Source organism: Pecten maximus, chromosome 18 (genome assembly GCF_902652985.1).
Source record: "Pecten maximus chromosome 18, xPecMax1.1, whole genome shotgun sequence".
Lineage (NCBI taxonomy): Eukaryota > Metazoa > Mollusca > Bivalvia > Pectinida > Pectinidae > Pecten > Pecten maximus.
In genome coordinates, this window is record NC_047032.1 from 4165458 (window position 1) to 4185072 (window position 19615).

The following is a 19615-nucleotide window of genomic DNA, read 5'->3' on the forward strand; positions in this document are numbered from 1 at the left end:
TCCGCCAGTTTTCTGACGTTAGTCTCGTTGTACATTCTTTGTTCCACTGTGAGTTATGGTGAATTCATCCTCGACTTTAGCGACCAATCGAATTTGATATTAAAAAAATGTCGGCGTTTGCCATCGATCGTTGTTAGATTCAAAAACGATACTTCGAGTTATTCGATGATTTCAAGTAGAATTTTTGTTGAGACAAAATTTTCATTTCGTATTATCCGCGTTTTTCGAGATTTTTTTAACTAGGATAAAGAGAGAATTCGGTCGGTACTGACGAAGTACTTCGAGTTAAGCGGGGTATTCGAGTTTTTCAAGTTCGAGTTAACGAAGTTCTTCTGTATATTGTACTGTTAATATTTTACACATTACTATATACACTTACATAGGATAGTGTATTGTTTCAAGGGGTAGTCATTCAGTACAACATTCTAGGTCTGAAGGATGCTTGATATACATACATGCGGTCACACGAGATAGTAAAAACGTTCTTTTATTTTCAAGGTCAATTCTAGGATGAAATCAAGGTTGACCGAGTCAAGCGGAGCTAGTCACAGACATGGATATTAAGATTATCGCTAACTTCCCTAGTAACTAAAACTGACATCGCCCGTGCCAGATATACTCCAAAAATTTTAATATCTAAATCTGACTAGGGAATATTGATATCGTCCGTACCAGATATACTCCAAACATTTTAATATTTAAATCTGACTAGGGAATATTGATATCGTCCGTGCCAGATATACTCCAAAAATTTTAATATCTAAATCTGACTATAGAATATTGATATCGCCCGTGCCAGATATACTTAAAAAATGTTAAAATCTAAATTCTTTGTCACATTTAATGAAAATTTACTTTCACTTTTCTCTCTTTGTTTACATGTCATCCTCTCGCGGTGATCTTTTCGCTAATATGCTTATATTCTCATCAGAATTGTTAAAGTTAACGTAGTATTAAAATTTTGTACTTGAACATATTCTAAAGACGTATAATCAGTCCTTGTTAAATTCCATGTAAATTATTTTTGTTCCATTTAAACTAATTCCGACATACTAGTAGAACTCTTATCATTACCAAGACTAGATCAGGGACAACTGGCAACAATGGCGACTGTCTTTTCCAAATTGACAAGACATATTTGAAAAATGCATTACACAGGAAAACGAGCAGTCGTGTTTACCTTTAGAGGGGGACTAGGTCATCATTCTGTTGATTTCTATGCTAAAACTTCCTCTTATTTACTGGGAACAGTTAACGTTGTACAAATCCTATATTCCGAGACACTGTCTCTAAATTATTCTCTATATAAACACAACAAAAGGATCAAGGTCAACATGCTCTCTCAACGTGTGATGGTCTCACTTAAACAGATCAGAGATCAAGATCAACATGTGATGTTCAACACTTTGACCTAGAATAACATGGTGTGTCATGATTTGACCTAGATTTACATGGTGTGTCAGGATTTGACCTAGGTTAACGCGGTGTGTCATTGTTTGAACTAGATTTACATGGTGTGTCAGGGTTTGAACTAGATTTACATGGTTTGTCGGATTTGACCTAGATTTACATGGTGTGTCAGGGTTTGACCTAGATTTACATGGTGTGTCAGGATTTGACCTAGATTTACATGGTGTGTCAGGGTTTGAACTAGATTTACATGGTGTGTCAGGGTTTGAACTAGATTTACATGGTGTGTCAGGGTTTGACCTAGATTTACATGGTGTGTCAGGGTTTGACCTAGATTTACATGGTGTGTCAGGGTTTGACCTAGATTTACATGGTGTGTCAGGGTTTGACCTAGATTTACATGGTGTGTCAGGGTTTGACCTAGATTTACATAAGTGTCAGGGTTTGACCTAGATTTACATGGTGTGTCAGGGTTTGACCTAGATTGGCATGGTGTGTCAGGGTTTGACCTATATTTAAATGGTGTGTCAGGGTTTGACCTAGATTTGCACGGTGTGTCAGGATTTGACCTAGATTTACATGGTGTGTCAGGGTTTGAACTAGATTTACATGGTGTGTCAGGGTTTGACCTAGATTTACATGGTTTGTCAGGGTTTGAACTAGATTTACATGGTGTGTCAGGGCTTGACCTAGATTTACATAGTTGTCAGGGTTTGACCTAGTTTTACATGGTGTGTCAGGGTTTGACCTAGATTGGCATGGTGTGTCAGGGTTTGAACTAGATCTACATCGTGTGTCAGGGTTTGAACTAGATTTACATGGTGTGTCAGGGTTTGACCTAGACTGGCATGGTGTGTCAGGGTTTGAACTAGATCTACATGGTGTGTCAGGGTTTGAACTAGATTTACATGGTGTGTCAGGGTTTGACCTAGATTGGCATGGTGTGTCAGGGTTTGAACTAGATCTACATGGTGTGTCAGGATTTGACCTAGATTTACATGGTTTGTCAGGGTTTGACCTAGATTTACATGGTATGTCACGGTTTGACCTATATTTACATGGTGTGTCAGGATTTTACCTAGATTTACATGGTGTGTCAGGGTTTGACCTAGATTGACATGGTTTGTCAGGGTTTGACCTAGATTTACATGGTATGTTAGGGTTTGACCTAGATTTAAATGGTGTGTCAGAATTTTACCTAGATTTACATGGTGTGTCAGGATTTGACCTAGATTTACATGGTGTGTCATGATTTGACCTAGATTTACATGGTGTGTCATGATTTGACCTAGACTTACATGGTGTGTCAGGATTTTACCTAGATTTACATGGTGTGTCAGGGTTTGACCTAGATTTACATGGTTTGTCAGGGTTTGACCTAGATTTACATGGTGTGTCGGGATTTGACCTAGATTTACATAGGTGTAAGAGTTTGACCTAGATTTACATGGTGTGTCAGGGTTTGACCTAGATTGGCATGGTGTGTCAGGGTTTGACCTAGATTGGCATGGTGTGTCAGGGTTTGAACAAGATTTACATGGTGTGTCAGGGTTTGACCTAGATTTACATCGTGTGTCAGGGTTTGACCTAGATTTGCATGGTTTGTCAGGGTTTGACCTAGATTTACATGGTGTGTCAGGATTTGACCTAGATTTACATGGTGTGTCAGGGTTTGACCTATATTTACATGGTGTGTCAGGATTCGACCTAGATTTACATAGGTGTCAGAGTTTGACCTAGATTTACATGGTGTGTCAGGGTTTGACCTAGATTGGCATGGTGTGTCAGGGTTTGACCTATGTTTACATGGTGTGTCAGGGTTTGAACAAGATTTACATGGTGTGTCAGGGTTTGACCTAGATTTACATGGTGTGTCAGGATTTGACCTAGATTTACATGGTGTGTCAAGGTTTGACCTATATTTACACGGTGTGTTAGGATTTGACCTAGATTTACATGGTGTGTCAGGATTTGACCTAGATTTACATGGTGTGCCATTATTTGACCTAGATTTACATGGTGTGTTAGAGTTTGACCTAGATTCACATGGTGTGTCAGCATTTGACCTAGATTTACATGGTGTGTCATGATTTGACCTAGATTTACATGGTGTGCCATGATTTGACCTAGATTTACATGGTGTGTCAGGGTTTGACCTAAATTTACATGGTGTGTCAGGGTTTGACCTAGATTGACATGGTGTGAGCCTCAGTTCTGTTGTTTATATCTGTAGTGGGTTAATGTGAGGAGAGTTAAATGTTAGAGAGCGTCAGTTCTGTTGTTTATATCTGTAGTGGGTTAATGTGAGGAGAGTTAAATGTTAGCGAGCGTCAGTTCTGTTGTTTATATCTGTAGTGGGTTAAATGTTAGCGAGCGTCAGTTCTGTTGTTTATATCTGTAGTGGGTTAATGTGAGGAGAGTTAAATTTTAGAAAGCGTCATTTCTATTGTTTATATCTGTAGTGGGTTAAATGTTAGCGATCGTCAGTTGAGATGACGTTGTCAGTACAATGTGACCGGTTGGTGTGTCCTGTCGGGTTGTCTTCGGCAATGTGCTACAGTTTGACAGTATTATCAAGTCAACATCAGGCCCGCAGCATCACAAGGAGACACACACAAACATACACCATGTGTATACATCTCGAGTTCAGAGAAGGTCGTCCTTACATGACCTTAGCTGTAGATAGGGCGTCAAACAATGCAAATCAACCCGTTATCAGCAGCGGGAATTTTTATATGCAATAGACACTTTGACATGTCGCCATTTCCTTGACTACAGTTATGACGTCAAGAAGAAATAAAGACTTTTAAAATAACATTTGATATTTTTATTGTAATAGATATGTCATTGAAATTTACAAACACAGGATAATAACGTTTTAATTACAACGGTAATAACACAATGTATTTGATGAAAACACAAGGTTTGATTTTACATCGCGCAAGAGGTCTTTATTTATCATCGCATCTGGAAAAAAAATACACTGAACATTAATCGTGCAAAACTGATAAACAATGGAATAAATAAATAGATGAATGAATAAAAACGCTTCATACTTTTATTAGGAAAACATGAACTAAGTATGTTTATGGTAAAAATATAAACATACAATAAGTAAATAAATAAAGTTATCATTAATAAATATGGTATATATCTGATTGATAGCATCGTCAAGCACAAATAAATAAAATTTTGTTTTCATACCTACCAGTTAACCCGTAGTTTTGCCAGTTCCATTTGTCATATACCAGAGACCGAAGCAAGTTAAAACTGTAAAAAGAAACAACATTGTTTTCTAAATAGAACCACTGGCTTACTCGGTTACAGACTTTAAAAGATAAATTTTCGTATCTCCGAAACATTCACTTCATCTGCAGTGACTTCCGTGAATTCGTTTTTGCGGGTAATATTCTCCAATAAGAACTACACGAAATATTAATGAGACACTCAATTTAAGGTTAGGCATTGGGATAGAGATTACAGGTAAAGATATCCGTACCGTTTGTAATTTTACTTAAAACAATGAATTTGCAACGATTTATTTTGCCTTATAATTTGAAAATAAGTTTATCTTTGTGAAAACTTAGTTGGTGTCTTTACAAAAACGAATTTTCTTTGTCAAGCAAAGAGTGCAAATGACGGAGTCTTGATGACAGTTCACTATTTGAAGATGGGACAAAACCTTAAAATCAGTTGTCAATTTGTCTTGTTGCAAGTTTGTCCCATTAACAATCTATTTGTCATTTCAACAAATTTTATTGCTATAAAACAAATGGATTAGACAACAGGCAAGCCTATATAAGTCATCTCCAAGGAATAATAATAATCTATCACTGCAGGTGATGGAAAGTAATGTGTTTTAAAGCTCGCAATCACAGTTTTCGATTGTTGTTGTGTCAAAATATCAAAACCAAACTGATGAATCTCACACCAAACATTCTATTGCACATATATTCAAATCTACTCACATGCTGCCAGTAATTGTCCACCTGTCAGACCCAAAAAGCCTCTCTGTTGCGTTTGCAGGTACCTGGCTGCTAACGCCTGATTGTAATAATCTCCTTGGCCCCCAAACCCTGGCTGAGCTTGGACGAATATGAATCCCAACAAGCAGGGAACAACCAGGAACAGCAGAACCTTGTTCATATTGACGGCTGAATGGTGCTGTGATCCTACAGGCCTGGTGAGGGACTACTACACCAATGAATCCCCTAGTACTTCTAACCCGGAGATTGACACAACTCGTCAATGTATAACTTTATAAGGCCACGTGATGAACTTTGAACCAGGCGCGTCGGAACTCATGCTCATCAGTCACGTTTTCCCGCCGCCCCCTAGCGGTCAAACTGTACACAGCATGCAAACAACCATAGCGATATTGTTGCACATTGCATTTTGCCACCCACAAAAATTATTTTTGTTCAAAGTAGGTGTATTCTATGCTTATAATATTGATAAGTAATGAGTTAACCACCTGATAAATTCAATTTGTCAACCACTGACGTCTATATCAGCTGTGGTAGAAAGTTAAGAGTTTATAAAGACACACAATGAAATGTTTTATCATGCTATCAGACTTAAAATACACGTAGATGAATGATTAAAAAGTACAATATCTGCAAAGGCATGAACATGTGTTACTTTAACCATTTATTGATTAAGTGTGAAATATTTACATCTAATATATTGATATGATGTACAATAAAGTAAATGAAAAGTATAAGTAATTTTTACAGACAGGTTTCAACTTACCTATGTAGAGATTGGGTGGTGTTATGTTCACCGCTGAGGTGCATGTTTATATTTTTAATGTATTATCAAATATAACCAGTGACCCGGAGGAGAAAACGGTTATGCTTGAGAGTAATCCCTGAAAGTTTTTTTTTTCATTTCATTTGTGGTGAATTTATATCTTTGAGGATTCAAAGAAACCAGACAAAATTTCATTTAAAGCGTTTGAGTTTTTTTTTTTTTTTTTTTATTAAAATCGTTTTTATCCTACTTACGGTAGCAATTTGCATTTTTCTAATGGATTTCCAGTAAGCGCTTTATATGTGCAATGCGCTAACCTTTTATGATTTCTCGTCTCAGTCAGTGATGCTATAATATAAAGCTTCCTGGACAGTCTTTATTTTTAATCATATTCATGCGACTGTGGTTTGCCTCAATGTTAAATCCAAGGATTCGAGTATATAATTTGTAGAATTGTCAATGTAATATACGAGTGTTGCGAAAATCAATTTAGCTAGGCCTAACTCATCTTCCTACAGTATATGTGATGTAAATACTAGTTTTTATTATTCTATCTACATGAGAATATCATTAGATCTTAAACGTTTGAATTAGTAAAACAAGATTCATTCCGACCTGGAGTTAAAAAGACTTGCAAATATGACAAGAGCGAAAAATACAGACAATAAATATTTTAAGATTTAGCTTATAAAAAAATACACAAAAAATTATAATAGAAAATGATGACGTCAACAAAAACAATAAACCCTTACTAAATACTTAAAAATTAGATAAATTAAACTGAATTAAATCTACAGAAAGACACGTAAAAATAAAATGAAATGAATTTAAATGAAGTCTATAGAAAGATAAACAGGAAGAAATAAAATGAAATGAATTAAAATGGAGTTTGCAAAAAGATAAACACGAAAAAATATAATAAAATGAATTAAAATGAAGTTTACAGAAAGATAAACAGGCAAAAATAAAAGAAAATAAATTAAAACGAAGTCTATATAAAGATAAACACGAAAAAATAATATAAAATGAATTAAAATGAAGTCTAAAGAAAAATAGACACGAACAAATGAAAAAATAAAATAAAAGTTATTAAAATGAAATCTACAGAAATATAAACACGCATAAATAAAATGAATTGAATTAAAATGAAGTCTTTATAAAGATAAACAGGAAAAATAATATAAAATGAATTAAAACGAAGTCTATAGAAAGATAAACAGGAAAAAATAAAATGAAACGAAATAAACTGAAGTCTATAAAAAGATAAAAACGAAAAAATGAAATAAAATAAATTGAAATCAAGTTTACAGAAAGATAAACAGGACAAAAAATAAAATGAAATGAATTAAACTGAAGTCTATATAAAGATAAACACGAAAAAATAATATAAAATGAATTAAAATGAAGTCTATAGAAAGATAAACAGGAAAAATAATATAAAATGAATTAAAATGAAGTCTATAGAAAGATAAACAGGAAAAATAATATAAAATGAAATAAAGATAAAGAGGAAAAATAATATAAAATGAATTTAAATGAAGTCTATAGAAAAATAGACACGAAAAAATGAAAAAACTAAAAAATAAAATGAATTAAAATGAAATCTATAGAAAGATAAACAGGAAAAATAATATAAAATGAATTAAAACGAAGTCTATAGAAAGATAAACAGGAAAAATAATATAAAATGAATTAAAATGAAGTCTATAGAAAGATAAACAGGAAAAATAATATAAAATGAATTTAAATGAAGTCTATAGAAAAATAGACACGAACAAATGAAAAAATAAAATAAAATGAATTAAAACGAAATCTATAGAAAGATAAACAGGAAAAATAATATAAAATGAATTAAAACGAAGTCTATAGAAAGATAAACAGGAAAAATAATATAAAATGAATTAAAATGAAGTCTATAGAAAAATAGACACAAACAAATGAAAAAATAAAATAAAATGAATTAAAACGAAGTCTATAGAAAGATAAACAGAATAAAATAATATAAAATGAATTAAACTGAAGTCTATAAAAAGATAAACACGAAAAAATAATATAAAATAAATTAAAATGAAGTCTACAGAAAGATAGACACGCATGAATAAAATAAATGAATTTAAATGAGGTCTATAGAAAGATAAATACGAAAAAATAAAATAAATTAAAATGAAATATACAGAAACATAAACACGCAAAAATAAAATAAAATGAATTTAAATGAAGTCTACAGAAAGATGAAGAAATAATCATCGTCAACGACAATTAAACATGTTAAATTAACATAAATAAATATGACGAGTAAAAATTCACATTTGTAAACATGGTTAACATTTGCATGCAGTAAAACATACTGATAAACATCCGTAAACACGGTTAACATGCAAATAGTAAAAAAGAATATCTAACACTTGAACAGTTTGGACTTATTTCTGTATTTCTCTAATAATTAAATAAAATTCAGTGCTCTCACAGTAACAAACTTAATACTCTCTTACCGCTGTCGACCACTTTTATCACAAAATTCAAGTATTTATAATCCTTTTTAGAAAAGTCACAATTTTTGGCCCAGACAGGCTGTAGAAATAAAATAACCATGGTATACAAAATGTCAACATTAGTGTAAACGGTGGTATCTTCTCAACAGAAGTGTATTAAACCTACGGTCTTATATACTCGGGTGATTTTAATATGATGATATAATATATAATATTATCTAATATGTTGGTAGAGGTGTGATCTCTATAAGATCGTGTAATATTGTAGTATAGATGTAAGTATGTACATACAGTATTTACCTGTAGAGTATACAGCCTACTTCAATATAAGCATTAGGTATATTCACCATTGTCCTCTTGACATATTCCAGGTAAATATTTTTAAAATTTAATAAAAACTAATAGCAAACCTAAATATTACAATTGTTATTTGTCAACGTGTCATAACGCAGCTGTAATTTATCAAAAGTGTAATGAGTTATTGAAGTATAAAAAAACTCTATTGTACAAACAATACAAATGTGTATAATACATTAATTAAATTAATATATTAACAAAAAAAACTAAAAAAACAAAAAAGGAAAATAGAGAGATGTGTGTCGAATGAATCTTCTCCTGCGTGAGTCACAAATGTATACTTTATTCCATGCCTGCTTTTGATAAATGAAATTATTTTGAACCTGAAAAAAAAACCAATATATATATATATATATTAACAGAAAGAGGATATACAAAATAAGGAAAATCAAACTGTACACTTGTCTCAAATAGTGCTCATCAGTGGTAGACGAGGGAAACGAGTGGCAATCTGGAGAAAAGACATCCGGAAAAAAAATAAAAAAAGTTCAATAGGCATGGTAAATATTGACCCAATTTCTTAATAATTTCATAATCAATTTTGTTTTCATTAATTTTCTGAAAGAACGCGAAATATAAAACAGTTTAACTAATCATAATATTCATTAAAATATTTAAGATAAAATATGGGAACTCCTTTAATATTATTCATGGTGCATGTGTATATTAACATATAATCTGGTTTTTAAAGATTTAAAACATTTTGAAAAAAAATTATTGCGAGGATGAATGCATTTATTCATACACGAAATAATAATCCATCCTATCCCCTATTAGTTAATTAATTCATACATCATTGGTGTCATTTTCAATTGGTTTTGAATAAACCATAGAATCCATTATTATCACAAGCAATACAAGTACATTTTCCCATATAAACATATATCAACACAACAAAATATCAAATTTTCAGATGTATATAATTTAATTAGTATTTTTGTGTTGATTTAACAACTTATAAAACGTGTAACAATATTTGACATGTTTTGATTAAATCTTGTTTGGACAGTAAGTTGTGTGAACTGACACAACGTACCCTTCAATACTCGGGAATAGTAGCAGATACTATACACGTACGCTATATTTATCATGGAACACCCAGAAATAATAACTAAATCATGGGCGTTATGATCCTCGATTTACTGAAGTTTTTTGAGACACATTTTGATGTTCACTGTATCCCCTATAGAGTTCCTCACATTCTTTGCTGCGGTCTTCGGGTTTTGTTCGTAAAAATATTTAAACAACATATACAACATTCCAAATGCTTGCTATTTTTAGATACTTTTTGTTATCGTCCAATCAACAAACCTCATATCCCACCAGAGACAAAGAAATAAAGATTTTTAATGCGGGCTTTAATGACGGAACGAGCTAACTAGGGTAACACGTTTACTTAAAAATATAAAGTTAATCTTAAGCAAGTTATCTGTAATAGATATTAAATATTAAACATAACCAACACTTGATGATTTTAATTGGAAACCGCAAACCGGAAATGACACATTTATGTTGATGTAATCAAATATTTTAATGAAAGATAAGGAAATCATTAGGAAAAATATTTTTAAATGTTGTTACTGAACGGGGATTACTTATCGGAATCTTAATGAAGACAAAAATGGAACTATTTTTGTTGATTATTTTGATGATACAAGACCGCTGTCATTATCGCCAATATTTGTGTTGATGGACAACCTATGTATCCGTGTATAATCAATCAGCTGTCACATGACAACGTGGATGAGTAAAGATGAACAGATGCTGATCACGTTTAACCTATTTCAATGTTAACTTCCGTATACCCCTAGGGACACATGCGTCTCTGGGAGGTCAGGGGAAAATTGATAGCAAGCCTTTCGAAGATGCGGATTTATCCGTCTTACAAAACCAACACTAGATGGCGCTGTGGTAGTGTGGTCAGTGGATGTTTATAAACGTTTCCGTGACACTGATCAAATTAATCTCCGTTGTACAACTGGTTGGGGATTCATATCGTTGTGCCACTCCTTTGGTGCAATCGGTCCAGGACAGTCGTTCGAAAGGAGGCAACATGAACAAAGTTCTAGGCCTCATTGTTTTGGCGTGTGCCACACTGTATGTGGTCGTTCAATGTCACTACTATGACAGCGGTAACTATGGTTACTATAACTACCCCCAGCAGCAGTACAATCAGGGCGGCCAACAATTCGGAACCAATCGACTGACGAACTACGCGTTAGCAAGAGCCTACTATGACAATAAGGTCGAGAACAAAGGGTTGTTCAGAGGTGGATCAATCGTTGCAACAGGTAATTTTAGAGTTTTTATATTCAACTTGAATTCATACCCAGGTGTAATACAAATCCACGATAATTGATAGTTAATGGTTATTTTGTCATATTGATTTATATAAGATTCAACATTTGTAATTACAAAATCATATTTTGGCATCAGTCACTTTTTCTTTTCTGTCAATGTTATAATTGATTTTTAATGGTATTTAATGGTTAATCTCAGTTAATTAGAATATATTTTAATGGTTACATAGAAGTGGGAATTAACGATAGGATGTAAACGATTACACAGAGTTATCTCCCGTTGATATCTAATTTACACGTGACTAAAGCGTCTTGACTTAACAGAATATTGACATTTGTTAAATTGATCAGTCTCTTGTTTGATTAACTATTTCAAAAGAAGAAAAAGAAACATAGGATAAAACATGATAAATTTACTCATAATGTAAAAATATCTTTAAATATACTTCAGTTGTTTAGTCCTTCACGTATCGGATAGTTATCTAGTGAAGCCGATTTGCAGTTTATGCTCCTAACCTAATATTCTGTATCTTTCCCCACAGTTGCCTCCTTACTCTTCCTTTGGTATGCTTTTAACGGCACCGGAGGAGTTACTGGATAAAATTTTCGAAGAAGCTAACAACAATTTTGGTAGCAATGTAGTGCCGGGGTAAGTCTATCAACATTTCTACATATCGACTACTTTTTCCTGATGTCATGTTCCGCATTCCAAATCTTTGTGATCGTTGATATATCAAATATATGTTATGACATAGACAATGTCGGTGTTATCAATCAGTGATTAACATAATACAGCGTTACTACTATTTATGACAGATTTCTAATTCATAAATGTCATTGACATTGTTTTATATAATCGTGAAGATATTTATAAATGTCATTGACACTGTTTTATATAATCGTGAAGATATTTATAAATGTCATTGACACTGTTTTATATAATCGTAAGGAGATTTATAAATGCCATTGGCACTTTGTTTTATATAATCCAAAGGAGATTTATAAATGTCATTGTTTATTTTTTCAGGCATCTACTGACGGTGGAAGACCTCTTGCGTGATGTAAAACTATTCCTATGTATTTTGTTTGTGTGATCATTAAAATATTGTTAAAATGTTTTGTATTGTGTTAATCATTGCAAATTTAAAGATATAAAAATACAGAGATACACAGAGTCAATTGAAAACTACCAAGGAATCAAACCAGGAAAATTGATTTTTGTCCATTTTTGAAAAAAACTCAAGAAGAACTATTACTGTAATTTAAACATATTTTTGCGGATATACCATTTTAGCGATTTTCCGTTGAAGCATTCCTCTCCTCGGTTTCTATACAAAGTTTTCTATGACAAGAAATGTTGATACTACATCAATCTATTTTAAATTCGGATTTTAAAATATAATGACCAGAAAAAGAACGTTTGAAGCATTCTGACGTACGATGGACATATATATGATCTTTTGTATACATTTGTACAGTATTGTTAAATATTTTAACTGTCAAAATGTTATTTATATCTCAAGTGACCTTAAAGACAAAAAAGTTATCAGCTAAGGGACTTATGTCTTATTGTAATGACGTCACACATTCCTGAGTGACATTTGTCCAGATACCCAGTGTGTTATAAACCTTTATCTGGACAGAATTTCCCTCCACCAGTAATTATTGGTAGTTTACTTGATATCCTAGCGACTTGTAAAAAACACCTACATTTGTTTCCCCCTTCTTTTTATTGGAATTGGAATGCACCTTATTGGTCAAACATTGGAATGAAACAGAGAATATTATTTTCAATTTAATTGGTAAATGGAAACATTTCACTGTCAACTTATCTGACATATTATGATCAATGTGATTATGTGTAGGAAACAATCAATGGATATGAGTGGAATAAACAAAATAGTGGTAAAATCAAGTCGCGAGTAATTTATACTCTTAATGACAACAAAGATAAAATCAAGTCGGGAGTAATTTATAATCTTAATGACAACAAAGATAAAATCAAGTCGCGAGTAATTTATACTCTTAATGACAACAAAGATAAAATCAAGTCGCGAGTAATTTATACTCTTAATGACAACAAAGATAAAATCAAGTCGCGAGTAATTTATACTCTTAATGACAACAAAGATAAAATCAAGTCGGGAGTAATTTATACTCTTAATGACAACACAGATAATATCAAGTCGGGAGTAATTTATACTCTTAATGACAACACAGACAAAATCAAGTCACGAGAAATTGATAATCTTAATGACAACACAGATAAAAAGGTTTTCGATAGTGACCATCAGTTTAAAATCCACGATTGTTTTTTTTTTAATTTTAATTCTAACAGACCCGAGTATACAATTACATGATTGATAACAAATTAATAAAATATTACATAACAGTAAATTATATACATAGTTAAAGCACATACCGTATATATAATGCATACACATGTAAAATGGAATTGGTGTCCTTAGTAAAGATCATCTAGACAATCATGTAAGTCATGTTATGAACAGTACAAAACCTTATTCTAAAAACAAATCTGCAAGTCCGACTTAAATCTTTCAAGTGATACGTTAAAAAACTGCTAGGAGCATGACCAAGGTAGTTAAAATTAATTTGGACTCCGACAAGAACAATTTATTTTCTTACAGTAATACGACATTTACAGGGTAAAACGGAGTTGTGGTCCTCGCCCATAGAAACGATATGGAACTAAAAAATCAATTTCTCCTTTTGAATAAATACAATCAAGCAGCTATGTACACTTTTGAATAATAATATAAAATCAATGTATTTCCTTCTACATTCTAAACAAGGTAAGTTTAATTGTGTAAAGATATTTGCAAGTAAGATAGACTATTGTAGTCTAATTTTGAGTTAAAACACAGATACTTAAAAAATGCTTTCTCTGTACTACTTCGGTATGTTGACCATATTTCAGAGCAGTATTCAAACTGACTGAGTACCATACAAATGTACAGAGAGCGAAATACACACACTTTTGTAAATGACCTGAACGTACGTTTGAAAAATCCAAACATTTGCATGGTGTTACAAAAACCTTTTTAACATGTAATGAAAAGTCATGATTCGGAATGGGCCATACACCCAAGTGACGTGTTTCTTACTTAAGAGATTCACAACCCAAGCTAAAAGGTACTGAATTGTAATATTTACCTGGTAAACATTATCTAAAGACATTTCTTTTTATTAACGGACCTTTATATTAACGGACCTTTATATTGACGGACCTTTATATTGACGGACCTTTATATTAACGGACCTTTATATTGACGGACCTTTATATTAACGGACCTTTATATTGACGGACCTTTATATTAACGGACCTTTATATTAACCGACCTTTTCCAAGTTTTACACCAGTCGTAGAGGCTATCAATATCGGACTGGAGTTCATCACACCTCGAATATTACATACTGCTTACAAAATTTTCCATTATCGGCAAAAAGGTAAGATTTGGGAAAATGTACAACTGAAGGTAAATAGTTTAAAATGTAGGCTTTTCTCATAGTAAAATCCCTGATCTAACAGAGATTTTGTTATTTGTTAAGTTTAAATAACACAATATTCAGGAGTCAGAGTAACTCAATGATCAATCATCCGAAGTACTTTATTTATTGTTCAGCGATTACAAATTAAAGGTATCCCGATAAAAACTATATGACGTCACTATTTCAAAACGAGGTATGAAATATGTCACCACTAGTTAAGATAAGCTAGTATTTACGAACCCCTCCTCCAAATATACTGTGTTCTTACAATACAAACATCACCTGAAACCAGCTGGTATCCTGTAGGGAATCGCTTGTCTGACAAAGCAATAAACACAACAATAAGGATTGACATCTTACAGTTGACAGCAGAGTTTTCTTTTGGGTCGCCATACTCTCAAACCAGCGTTTAATGCGTTTAAACTATTATAGTTTATATGTTTTCTTTTTATTGTTGTGGATATTGAATATCGATTTGTTCGATGCTTATTGATATGTTGTCACCAGTTTTTGAGAATTTTGAGAATGTGACTTAACCTAGATTTGACTTGGATATGTATGCTGAATGTCGTCTTTGAATCAGACGACTATTTGTACGTGCCCCCCGAGTATTTTGGCTGGGGTGCATTTTGGACTGTATTGCTGAAATTACGTTTGATGTACAGAAAGGGGTATTTACATTTAAACCACAAAATTTTTTCAATTTACATATGTTTTTTAATTTTAAATATATATGTTTAAATAAAAAATTATAAATTTATAAAATATAAATAAATATAATAATTATATATATATATATATATATAATTATTATATATGAATAACTATAATAATTTTATTATAATTAGATATAATAATTATATATAAATTAATACAATAATCATATACAAATAAATATAAATAATTATATATAAATTAATGTAATAATTATATAGAAATGAATATACTTAATATATATAAATAAATATAATAATTATGTATAAACAGCACAAACCTGTACTACCATTACTTCTCACTGACTATGTAATACCCAGATAGCTTCAGATTTTAATTATCTTTATTTCCTTCCTGGAATTCCACACTTTTCGTCCTTAGTATAACGGACCGATCCTAGAATGACAAACAAACTGTATGACAACGTTTGATCCCCTTACTATATTTATCTACTCTATTAATAAATATTTAGATGTGTTATCTAGCTGTGTCTTTCTTTGAAACATTCCAATAACATATTACCGGATTTCTTCCTTCTTTGAGACATTTCAATAAAATATTACCGGATTTCTTCTTTCTTTGAGACATTTCAATAAAATATTACCGGATTTCTTCTTTCTTTGAGACATTTCAATAAAATATGACCCGATTTCTTCCTTCTTTGAGACATTTCAATAAAATATTACCGGATTTCTTCCTTCTTTGAGACATTTCAATAAAATATTACCGGATTTCTTCTTTCTTTGAGACATTTCAATAAAATATTACCGGATTTCTTCTTTCTTTGAGACATTTCAATAAAATATTACCGGATTTCTTCCTTCTTTGAGACATTTCAATAAAATATTACCGGATTTCTTCATTCTTTGAGACATTTCAATAAAATATTACCGGATTTCTTCTTTATTTGAGACATTTCAATGAAATATTACCGGATTTCTTCTTTCTTTGCAGTTTTCGGAATTCTCCTTTTGTACTTCCTGTTCAACGGAACTGGACAGGTTGCCGGATAAACGGAAATGACGTCATATCGTTACACAAACATACAGGGGTAACTAATTGTCTGTTTATCTATAGATACAGTAATGTATAAATATGTCATTCTGGTGAGGAATTTGGATGGTTTGTCTCACTAAAGTATATGTAGAACTTTTCTGACATAAAAAAAACAAACTATGGCTGATGTTCCGATTATTTTCCAATAAGAATGTGAATTCGACTGATTGTCCACGCTGCTTAGATCCTGGGTTAATAGCACACCCCATGTATTCTTATATTCTCCAATTTTCCTCGTTTTAAATCACACATTTTTTATTTCCAGGTCGGTCCAGCAGCCAAAGATATCTTGCTCACTAGAACATGTAATATATTTTGTTGATGTAAATAAAATGATGACTTTTATTATATATGTGTTTATTATTGTGTATCAGTTTATCTGTTTCCATTGTTCAATATGCAAGGACAAGCTCCAAACTAAATCCCAAACCCGTTTACCTACGCTACTCATTCTGATATTGATTGACCTAATTAAACACACGTGCGCCTTTCCTAGTGCAATGTTTCAGAGGAGTAGGCGGTAAGCTGGAGGACATGTCCCCGCTCTGAGTCTTGACCTTGTGTTTCTATAATACTATATATTGTATGCAGCCAGAAATTAAGGACACAACAGACTCTTCTACATGATCTGTTTGTCAGGATCTTAACGGACAAAGTATCCTTAAAGAAAATCTTGCCAGTATAGGATAACGCTTCATAATTTATAACTTCCCGTAAACTTGATTTTTCATTCGATAAGCTTTAGTCCCAACATGTTCTGACTTATATCCTATGCTTAGGATGAATCCAGGTGAATGAAGGTTACTAGGAAGTCTTTTGTGACATCGTTTTCCCTCTGAATCTCGTTCCGTTCGACATGTTTCATGATTGTTTGGCATGGCCGTAGTGCACCTGTTACCCGTCTGGTTCTACGTATGTGATATGACGTCAGACGTGATTGATGTTTGTTGATATGACGTCAGACGTGTATGATGTTTGTTGATATGACGTCAGACGTGATTGATGTTTGTTGATATGACGTCAGACGTGTTTGATGTTTGTCGATATGACGTCAGACGTGTTTGACTCAGGACCCGTTCACTAATGTTTATCATCAACACTAAAGGCAGTTTACAAAATTTTGTCAAAATATCGAAACAATTTAAAATTCATAAGAGATGCATAATAATGACAAATGTATTATCCCCCTGTAAAGCTACATCGAGTCTCAGAAGAGATTTATTTCAACCGTTTGCTAAGTAAACTGTTTTCGTTACAATCTGACCTAAACGTGATATATGGATACTTATACCCTCTGTATAAATCTGATCGAATGTAAACGTCCCATTAATGATGGTGTGCTATTCGGATCTCCTTTTGATTCGTCCACCATTTGTCTGTAAATAATCCTTGTCATCGCTATTTATTAAAGGACCCCGAAGGTTATATTAGTCTGTATGTTATAATTGTTGTCAGACTCGATAAACGTTATATTAGTCAGTATGTTATAATTGTTGTCGGACTCGATAAACGTTATATTAGTCTGTATGTTATAATTGTTGTCAGACTCGATAAACGTTATATTAGTCGGTATGTTATAATTGTTGTCAGACTCGATAAACGTTATATTAGTCAGTATGTTATAATTGTTATCAGACTCGATAAACGTTATATTAGTCGGTATGTTATAATTGTTGTCAGACTCGATAAACGTTATATTAGTCAGTATGTTATAATTGTTGTCAGACTCGATAACGTTATATTAGTCAGTATGTTATAATTGTTGTCAGACTCGATAAACGTTATATTAGTCGGTATGTTATAATTGTTGTCAGACTCGATAAACGTTATATTAGTCGGTATGTTATAATTGTTATCAGACTCGATAAACGTTATATTAGTCAGTATGCTATAATTGTTGTCATACTCGATAAACGTTATATTAGTCGATATGTTATAATTGTTGTCATACTCGATAAACGTTATATTAGTCAGTATGTTATAATTGTTGTCAGACTCGATAAACGTTATATTAGTCAGTATGTTATAATTGTTGTCAGACTCGATAACGTTATATTAGTCAGTATGTTATAATTGTTGTCAGACTCGATAACGTTATATTAGTCGGTATGTTATAATTGTTGCGGATATACCATTTTAGCGATTTTCCGTTGAAGCATTCCGCTAACTTATAATTGCACTGATGACAGTTTCTATACAAAGTTTTCTATGACAAGAAATGTTGATACTACATCAAGCTATTTTAAATTCGGATTTTAAAATATAATGACCAGAATAGGAACGTTTGAAGCACTCTGACGTACGATGGACATATATATGATCTTTTGTATACAATTGCACAGTATTGTTAAATATTTTAACTGTCAAAATGTTATTTATATCTTAAGTGACCTCAAAGACAAAAATATTACTAGCTAAGGGACTTATGTCTTATTGTAATGACGTCACACATTCCTGAGTGACATTTGTCCAGATACCCAGTGTGTTATAAACCTTTATCCCCCCCCCCCCGCCCCCCCTTTTTTATTGGAATTGGAATGCACCTTATTGGTCAAACATTGGAATGAAACAGAGAATATTATTTTCAATTTAATTGGTAAATATTTCACTGTCAACTAATCTGACATATTATGATCAATTTGATTATGTGTAGGAAACAATCAATGGATATGAGTGGAATAAACAAAATAGTGGTAAAATCAAGTCGGGAGTAATTTATACTCTTAATGACAACACAGACAAAATCAAGTCGGGAGTAATTTATACTCTTAATGACAACACAGACAAAATCAAGTCGGGAGTAATTTATACTCTTAATGACAACACAGACAAAATCAAGTCGCGAGTAATTTATACTCTTAATGACAACACAGACAAAATCAAGTCGGGAGTAATTTATACTCTTAATGACAACACAGATAAACTCTTAATGACAACACAGATAAAATCAAGTCACGAGAAATTTATACTCTTAATGACAACACAGACAAAATCAAGTCGGGAGTAATTTATAATCTTAATGAC

The 19615-nt window shown here is 32.3% G+C and overlaps 2 long non-coding RNA genes across 5 annotated transcripts; one reads left to right on the plus strand and one right to left on the minus strand.

Moving 5' to 3' along the window:
- Positions 1-4222: 4222 nt before the first annotated feature.
- LOC117316897 lies at positions 4223-8783 on the minus strand. 4 transcript variants are annotated; one of them, XR_004530031.1, is made up of 5 exons: positions 8655-8669; positions 6163-6195; positions 5379-5756; positions 4619-4680; positions 4223-4377 (listed from the first exon to the last, which is right to left on the minus strand). It is a non-coding gene; the product is annotated as an uncharacterized LOC117316897 (long non-coding RNA). The 4 variants fall into 4 exon arrangements; XR_004530030.1 differs by having other exon boundaries at positions 5379-6195; positions 8655-8783; XR_004530032.1 differs by lacking the exon at positions 6163-6195.
- Positions 8784-15780: 6997 nt separating this feature from the next.
- LOC117316796 lies at positions 15781-16939 on the plus strand. The gene is made up of 2 exons (XR_004530002.1): positions 15781-16586; positions 16857-16939. It is a non-coding gene; the product is annotated as an uncharacterized LOC117316796 (long non-coding RNA).
- The last annotated feature ends 2676 nt before the right edge of the window (positions 16940-19615 follow it).